The following is a 9,965-nucleotide window of genomic DNA, read 5'->3' on the forward strand; positions in this document are numbered from 1 at the left end:
TACCTTTCATATTTCATAGGCTTATTTATTTTTATTTATACGAGTACATCAATTTAAAAAAAATTACCCTGCCATAACTTTTGAACCATTGGTGATAGGGTTTTCATACTTACCTGGTCTTCTATTCCTTGAGATAAGACTTTTCTTTTGGTGCCAACAATTTTGATCTCTTGACCTTGAGTTGACTTGCATTTGAGAAACGTTATTTTCCAAAAGCTACCATACGTGGGCATCAGTGTTTCACAAACATATCCCCTTCTTCCTTATCTGCAATTAATTTATAAAGAGTATAAATCAACCATACGGTTTTTCAATAATAAGCATATTTTGGTTAAAAGAATCTAGAACTACATTCATTCACAGGCATGTAGGATGCAATTTCATTGGGGGGGGGGGGGGTGAGGGGGTGTAGTCACATGTTTTCTGTTGGGTTTTTTAGGGGGGGCATAGGCGCTTGGTTTCAGGATAGTGTATTTTGTGTATTATTTGTTTTGCTAGGTGTGTCTGAATGCCTTCATTACAAAAAAAAAAAAAAAAAAATTAAAAATCGCTGAAATTGGCACGTTTTAAAAATATGAAATTTTACTGTATATAAAAATATATTTTTAAAACGTGCCAATTTCAGCGATTTTTTATTTGTATTGTAATGAAGGTATTCAGACACACCTAGAAAAACAAATAATACCCGATACACAACTTGAAATACACCATCATGAAACCAAGCGCCTACTGGAGGGGGGGGGGGGGCAATCAACTACCAAACATTCCTTAACAAGCAAAAAAAGTCATTAAACGTTTTCATTGAGGGGGCACTAGCTTAAAGAAGCTTTTACGGTCAAGTTAACGTTAGCTTTTTTTTAATCTAAATTCCCAAACTGGCATCCCGCTTACAAGCGTGCCTTAAACTTGGAGGTCGTCTAAATTAGTTATATCGAAATCTTTCATGGCAAATATTTGAGAGCAATTTTGGAAAAGATCTTTAACAGATTAATTTATCATTTTGACTATAGATTTTTTTCTTGGAAAATAGTTTAGAGCAAAAGACGAAAAACTGGTGTTGCAAACATTTAGATCCGCCTCTATTTCCAAGACGGAAAAATATACTTACGCACGCATGCGCAATTGACTTGCCGCCATGTTTCATGGATCACAACATTGGAGGAAAAAAGAAATCTTTATGCGTGTATTGGAAACAATGATGTATAGGTAACACTTTGAAGGAATTTCATTAACTCCTGTGATTTCATCATTTTAAGAAAAATGGCGTGTTTGGCCAATTTGAAACAAGACATTAAATTCCTGGAAAGTGTTTTTCCTAAAGCACAAAGTTTTCCAGATTTTGTCAGCCTCGGTTGATGAATTAACGTGTCGATTTGTCAACAGAGAAGGTCGAAAATATGATGTTCACGCAAATATAATGGTAAGCTCACGTATGCAATGAGGCCTTTTGAAATATCTTTTCATTCAAGTTTTCATTGTGCAAGTCAGAAATCATGCGCAGTTTTTTGTGTACACTGAAGTTCAAGTATTTCGTCACTACTAGACAGCTGTAAGCCATAACAAAAGGAAGTGTATTTCTCCTTTTCACCCCAAGTCTCGTATTGATTGTCTTTAATCCAAAATAATTAACAGAATATTTTGGGGGGAATTCAATGCAATTAATTGGAATTTTCAAGTTTATATTTCCTTAATTTAGATGATTTTATAATTTGTTTATCTTTTTTCTTTCCTGCGTGTTTAATCTAGTATTGAAGTTTTTAACTATGACATTTTATAAAGTTATATGTCTGTTATTATATGAAGATACTTTGCTGTGTTGTTTTATTAGGAGACGTACCCTCAGTCAGCTCCAATCTGGTTCAGTGAGGACGATGATACCATTGTGAGCAATGTTATATCTAGTTTAAGTGATGCCCCACCAGATAAAAATAATGTGAGTATTAGTTTCAGTATTAGATGAATAAAATATATCCATAATTCTCACAAATACAAATCAAAATTTTGAAGATTCATGGGTATTAAGTCAGCTTGTATCCTGACACTCACAATATAGAAAGGGAGAACTGATGACGATTTGTTACCAAAAGGTAAAGCCAACTCCTTTCATTGAGCAAGACATTGTGTATTAGTTTTAAAGGGATATGGTAAGATGCATACTATGAAAAAGAAAGTGAATTTTTTACTGAAGTGAAAATTTAGCAATTCATCAAAGAAAAATTGTTTTTTAATTTTTTTCAAGAAGTAATTTCAGCAATTTTATTATACCAAGAAAGATAGCTGTGACAACTGATATAGAATAAATTGTTGATAATATTCATTTAAGCAATTTTAAATCTCTTGCTTATAATGTGAGAATTGAACTCCTGCTAAAAATTTCTGCTTATAGTACTTGTATATTTTGATTTAATCATAGTATTTTGTTATACACTGTTAATAAAAATGAAATTTTCATACGAAAGTAAATGTTGACCCCCCCCCCCCTTTCCCACTTATTTTTTGAAAGGAAAAGTATATCTGGCTGGTCTCACTTTGGGGGAAAAATACAATTTAAGTCCCTTCAGGAATATGAATGAAGGGAAACAAGTACAGTTCTAAAGTTCCCTATCATGAAAGACAAATTCAACATTCTCATTTAATGAAAATAAATTGCTATACATGCTGATATTTGCAAATATCAATGAGCATATTATAATTGAAAAGTATCAATCATTTATTTAGTTATAAATTTTACTGTATTCCATGAAGAATTCAACTCACAATGGCGATGTCATAAGAAAAAAATCATAATTTTTGACACTGACTACTGAGCAGAACAATTTTTTATAACACACATTATGCAGTTTGTCAGCATGGCTGTTTGTGAGAAATAAAATGTTTGCCTGATTTTATTTTTCAGATTCTTCATCAAATTCGTATTTTGGTGTCGGAACTGTGTGAACTGTTTGATATGTCTGCCTCAGATTCCATAAGTCAACTTGACAAGTTCCTACGAGATAGAGTAGGTGTAGAAATGTTTTTTATCTCATAAATTAATATTCCCTCCAATAAAGGAGTTGGAGGAAGAAATGTGTATATCATGGTATAAGGATCTTGACCACTTAATACTGAATGTAGTTATTTAAAGAAAAGAGATATTTAGTAACTTTGGTTTTAAATAAAAGACATTAATTATAAGCTGAAAACAACACTTTGTATTGTCAGATTGACTAGTACATTATGACTGCTTTTGTTAAGTTTCCTCACTCCTCACATTTTTAGCTCACCTGAGCCAAAGGCTCAAGTGAGCTTTTCTGATCACAATTTGTCCGTTGTATGTCGTCGTCGTCGTTGTTGTCGTTGTTGTTGTTGTCGTCGTCGTCGTTGTAAACTTTTCACATTTTCGACTTCTTTTCAACAACCGCTGGGCCAATTTCAACCAAACTTGCCACAAAGCATCCTTGGGTGAAGGGGATTCAAGTTTGTTCAAATGAAGGGCCAGGCCCTCATTCAAGGGGAGATAATTGGGAAATAATGAAAATTTGATGGTATGTTTTAAAAATCTTCTTCTCAAGAACCACTGAGCCAGGAAAGATGAAACTTATGGGGAAACATCCTCAGGTAGTGTAGATTCAAGTTTGTTCAAATCATGACCCCCGGGGGTAGGGCGGGGCCACAATGGCCGACCAAAGTTTTACATAGAAATATATAGGAAAATTCTTTAAAAATCTTCTTCTCAAGAATAACAAAGCCATTATTGATCATATTTATATGGAAGCATCCTCAGATAGTGTAGATTCAAGTTTGTTCAAATCATGACCCCCGGGGGTAGGGCGGGGCCACAATGGCCGACCAAAGTTTTACATAGAAATATAAAGGAAAATTCTTTAAAAATCTTCTTCTCAAGAAAAACAAAGCCATAATTGATCATATTTATATGACAGCATCTTCAGGTAGTGTAGATTCAAGTTTGTTCAAACCATGACCCCCTGGGGTAGGGCGGGGCCAAAATGGCCGACCTAAGTTTTACATAGAAATATATAGGAAATTTCTTTAAAAATCTTCTTCTCAAGAATAACAAAGCCATAATTGATCATATTTATATGAAAACATCCTCAGGTAGTGTAGATTCAAGTTTGTTCAAATCATGACCCCCGGGGGTAGGGCGGGGCCACAATGGGCGACCAAAGTTTTACATAGAAATATATAGGAAAATTTTTTAAAAATCTTCTCAAGAATCACAAAACCCTAATTGTTCATATTTATATGGAAGCATCCTCAGGTAGTGTAGATTCAAGTTTGTTCAAATCATGACCCCGGGGGTAGGCGGGGGCCACAATGGCCGACCAAAGTTTTTCATAGACATATATATGAAAATTCTTTAAAAATCATCTTATCAAGAATAGCAAAGCCAGGATTGGTATTGGGACTAGTTTTGGATTTAAATTATTAAATAATAAACCAATTTCTACTTTTTCCTAGCCACAGTGCTCAGGTGAGCGATGTGGCCCATGGGCCTCTTGTTGTCCTCTATGATCACATTTTTGTCCTCTATGATCAGGGTCTGATGATGGAGGTGAATGAGGAGAGTTCGGATGAGGAGGAAGAAGAAGATGAGGACCATTATGACATGGAGGAAGATGTTCCATCGTAGGTTTAACATCTGCCATAAAGGATTTAAAGTTGACAAACAGTTTATAATTTCGCTCATTTAAAAAAAAAAATTTACTATTAACAACAAAACAAAGTGAAAGTCTTTTTACAGAACAAATGACAATTATTAGTTTTTGAAGATAAAAGAAAGGCACAATCAGAATTTTTTTTTCCCCGATTAATAGGAGTGAACAGAAGATGAAGGAAGTGGAAGGAATCGACACAGAACAAGTCATGGTGCTAGAGAGGTTACGAAAAAACCAGAGGCTGGATTACCTTAAGGTAGGTCACAACACAGATAATCCAACAGAGATAATCCAATAAAGGTTATAACAAAACCAGAGGCAGGATTACCTTAAGGTAGGTCACAACAGAGATAATCCAATAAATGATACAACAAAACCAGAGGCAGGATTACCTTAAGGTAGGTCACAACACAGATAATCCAACAGAGATAATCCAATAAAGGTTATAACAAAACCAAAGGCAGGATTATCTTAAGGTAGGTCACAACAGAGATAATCCAATAAACATGATCCAATCAAGGATATAACAAAACCAGAGGCAGGATTACCTTAAGGTAGGTCAAAACAGATATAATCCAATAAAGGTTATACAACCAGAGGCAGGATTATGTCAATGTAGATCACAACAGTGGTAATCCAATAAAGGATAGGACAAAACCATAGATTGGATTACCTTAAGGACAGATGATACAAACAATTTTTTTCTTTGAAGAAGATTTAATATCATGTCACAAGTTTTAGAAAAGTGGATGGTTCTTAGAATTTTTTCTCCTAAGAACTGGAATATGAGAAAGACTTGGAAAATATTAGTAAAATTTCAATGAAAAAACAAATAGAGACAAATCACATTCAGTAAAGGTTTACAGGTGAAAACAAATTTCAGAATATGTTACCATGGTGCTAAAAGTGTGATATAAACTTAAGAAAAATACACCAAGCCAGGTGAATTTTAAGAGGAAGAACAAAATGACAAAAAATTAACAATATCACATAGGCTGATTTTTACCATTTAACATTTCCTAATAAAATTCACCTGTATTCGGTTTTTCATTTATACAGCTAGCAAGTATTTCCAGTACTGATAATGTATTTATTTGACGGAAAACGCTTCCTACAACTTACTAGTTAAGTAAATAAATTAAATTTTCAATCAAAACTCGTGAAAAAAACGACTTTCAACAACATTGGTGTCTACTGTCTTTTAATTTTTACTTTCCCGAGCGGGTGAGCATGACCCAAGATCATACTTTCCCGTACAGATTTTTACTCACCCCGGGCAACGGGAAAGCATAATTCTAGACCCCTGCCTTAAGGAGTGTGTTGTATACAGATGTTGACAGGGATTAATCTAGGGCATATTTACTACCAATATTGGGTTTTTTTCCCCTAGAGAAAATTTCCCCTGAAGATCTAATTTTCCCCTTTTGATGAGTAAAATATACCCCTTACAATAATAAAAACCACAAATGTTTTTTTTTCCTTCACAGAGACTGAAAATTTAAAGTAAAATTTTTCAGTATATAAGAAATATGGTTTTAATTTCTACTTTTTGCACTTTAAATGGTCATAAAAATGCTGAAATTCAATTTGCCCTCAATCAGGGCCTGTCCTGCACTCACGTGAGTGGTTCCCAGACCCCAGCTGATTTTCCCAATATCTCCAGAAAGGGTAGTTTCCCCAAAAACCTAGATTTATCCCTGGTTGATATTGTAGGGATCTGTAACTGGTTCAGACCTTAAGGAGTGTGTTGTATACAGATGTTGATATACATGTATTGTAGGGATCTGTATCTGGTCCAGTCCTTAAGGAGTGTGTTGTACACAGATGTTGATATATTGTAGGGGTCTGTAACTGGTTCAGTCCTTAAGGAGTGTGTTGTATACAGATGTTGATATATTGTAGGGATCTGTAACTGGTCCAGTCCTTAAGGAGTGTGTTGTATACAGATGTTGATATATTGTAGGGATCTGTAACTGGTTCAGTCCTTAAGGAGTGTGTTGTATACAGATGTTGATATATTGTAGGGATCTGTAACTGGTTCAGTCCTTAAGGAGTGTGTTGTATACAGATGTTGATATTGTAGGGATCTGTAACTGGTTCAGTCCTTAAGGAGTGTGTTGTATACAGATTTTGATATATTGTTGGGATCTGTAACTGGTTCAGTCCTTAAGGAGTGTGTTGTATACAGATGTTGATATATTGTAGGGATCTGTAACTGGTTCTGTCCTTAAGGAGTGTGTCGTATACAGATATTGATATATTGTAGGGATCTGTAACTGGTACAGTCCTTAAGGAGTGTGTTGTATACAGATGTTGATATATTGTAGGGATCTGTAACTGGTTCTGTCCTTAAGGAGTGTGTCGTATACATATATTGATATATTGTAGGGATCTGTAACTGGTCCAGTCCTTAAGGAGTGTGTCGTATACAGATATTGATATATTGTAGGGATCTGTAACTGGTTCAGTCCTTAAGGAGTGTGGTATACAGATGTTGATATATTGTAGGGATTTGTAACTGGTTAGTCCTTTAGGAGTGTTTTGTAAACAGATTTTGATATTTTAATTTAACGGGTTTTGTCCAGGCCACAGACCGGTTAATGAAGGAACTGAGGGGTTACAAATAGAGAGCCAAAATGGGTGAGTTAGCAGCAGACTTTAAAAATTCCCCATTTAAAGTCAGTGATAGTGGTGTCGACTTTTTTTATCCCCCTGAACTGTTTTATTTTGAATTACTTTTATTTTAAACTTAAAACCCTTTAAATGTAATGTTATTTTTGAAATAAACCCTTAAAAATTGTTGTAGAAGGCCTAGTTGTCAATGAATACTTTTTTTTAAAATTCACTAGGATATGCTTGATGTTTTTTAGATTTAATATTTTTGTAGCTCTAGGTAAACATTTCCTTTTTAAAGTGTAATTTGGCTAATTTCTGATATTGTGCTATGTTTAATATTTTGGGAAGTCTTTCATTAGGCCAAAAATAAGATATTGTTTTTGCTACCCCCCTCCCTTTTTTTTTTAGTCACCTAGCCGAAGGCTAAGTGGTTTTTTTATACATTTTGTCCGGCGTCCGTCTGTCCCTCCGTCCGTCTGTCTGTCCGTTTCGCTTTTTTCCCAAACTTTTCACATTTTCGATTCTTTTTTAAAAACCGCTGGGCCAATTTAACCCAAAATTGCCACAAAGCATCCTTGGGTGAAGGGGGTTTAAGTTTGTTCAAATGAAGGGCCATGCCCTTATTCAAGGGGAGATAATTGGAATTGGAAAATTTGGTGGTATGTTTTAAAAAACTTCTTTTAAGAACCACTGTGCCAGGAAAGTTGAAACTTTGGGGAAACATCCTCAGGTAGTCTAGATTCAAGTTTTTTCAAAAAATGTCCCCCCGGGGGGAGGCCCCAATGGCCGACCAAAGTTTTATATAGAAAAATTTTGGAGAATTTTTAAAAATCTTCTTCTAAAAAAGCAGAGCCATAATTGCTCACATTTATATGGAAGCATCCCCAGGTAGTGTAGATTCAAAATTTTTTCAAATCATCCCCCGGGGGAGGCGGGGCCACAATGGCCGACCAAAGTTTTACATAGAAAATATAGGAAAATTCTTTAAAAATTTTTTTAAAAACAGCAAAGCCATGATTGTTTAAAAATATGGAAGCATCCCCCGGTAGTGTAGATTCAAATTTGTTAAAATCATGACCCCCGGGGGTAGGGCAGGGCCAAAATGGCCGACCAAAGTTTTATATAGAAATATATAGGAAAATTCTTTAAAAATCTTCTTCTTAAGAACGGCAAAGCCAGAATTGCTCATATTTATGTGGAAGCATCCCCAGGTAGTGTAGATTCAAGTTTGTTCAAATCATGACCCCCGGGGGTAGGGCGGGGCCACAATGGCCGACCAAAGTTTACATAGAAATATATAGGAAAATTCTTTAAAAATCTTCTTCTCAAGAACAGCAAAGTCATAATTGATCATATTTATATGGAAGCATCCTCAGGTAGTGTAGATTCAAGTTTGTTCAAATCATGACCTCCGGGGGTAGGGCGGGGCCACAATGGCCGACCAAAGTTTTATATAAATATAGGAAAATTCTTTAAAAATCTTCTTCTCAAGAATGGCAAAGCCTTAATTGCTCATATTTATATGGAAGCATCCTCAGGTAGTGTTGATTCAAGTTTGTTCAAATCATGACTCCAGGGGTAGAGTTTCAATAGTAAACCAATTACTACTTTTTCCTAGCCACAATGCCCAGGTGAGCGATGTGGCCCATGGGCCTCTTGTTTTGCACCCGACCCTAAAGTTTTTATTTAGTTTTTGAGGGAAAATCAACAATTTCATGATCCAAAAGTGAAGAAATATACATTTAAGTGGTATTTCATGAAATATATATGTTTTAAATATGGACTTGCATGAAACACTACTTATTTCAAATGATAATATTGACCTATGAAATGTTTAATTTGGTTTTGTAATAGTTCATATCCAACAAATACCATTGGGAAAAAATAAAATAAAATGAAAAAATAAAATAATTTTCCACCTACCTACCCTATTTCTTTCAGGCAGGTAGCAGGAAACAAGACTATTATTTTTTTTGGCCTTATTTGCAATTTTACATTCTATTTCTCTTTGCCAGGTATATTTTCAGTTGATCTAGTCAATGACAGTTTATATGAGTGGAATGTGAAGTTAAAAAAGTAAGCAGATTTTACTATTTCTCGTATTATCATAAAAAAAACAAAAAAAAACAGATATATGTATATTCAGTAAACATGTTTATACCTCTCAATATTTGCATCTGATTTTTCTCTGTAAAGATAAAACAAATTGATGTTAATTAAATAAACTATGCAAATGAGATAAAGCTTTTGTAAATATGATTTAAAAATGTACAATAAAACTCACTGGTTGGAACAGAGCACATGCATCCCCATCATTGTTATTTGTAAGACAGTATACATGTATAAGCTAAGCATTGATTGTACAGTTACAACCCTGTGTGCTGATCTGTAATGACCATCTTGCCTTTGTTTCAGGGTTGACTCGGATAGTTCTCTCCACCAGGATCTCTTACAGTATAAAAAGGAACACGGCAAGGATCACATTCTCCTCAACTTCACCTTTAAGGTACACTGAATAATCAACATGTATGTTTTCTACCTTCTTCACTGAAGATTAGGATCGAAAACACACAAACCACTGAATAAAAATTTTATCCAAACACAAAGCATGGAATTTTCTAGGTGCTGGTTACATTCTTAAATCTCGAAAAGGGATGCATTAATTTTATGTAAGAAATAAAAGAAAATTAATGA

The 9,965-nt window shown here is 34.6% G+C and overlaps 1 pseudogene; it reads left to right on the plus strand.

Annotated features, from left to right (window-relative positions):
- Nucleotides 1–1,107: 1,107 nt before the first annotated feature.
- LOC134256774 (ubiquitin-conjugating enzyme E2 Q2-like) lies at nt 1,108–7,282 on the plus strand (annotated as a pseudogene).
- Nucleotides 7,283–9,965: the final 2,683 nt, after the last annotated feature.

Source organism: Saccostrea cucullata, unplaced genomic scaffold, assembly GCF_032062105.1.
Source record: "Saccostrea cucullata isolate Sc308-1 unplaced genomic scaffold, CSIRO_AGI_Scuc_v1 ctg15619, whole genome shotgun sequence".
NCBI lineage: Eukaryota > Metazoa > Mollusca > Bivalvia > Ostreida > Ostreidae > Saccostrea > Saccostrea cuccullata.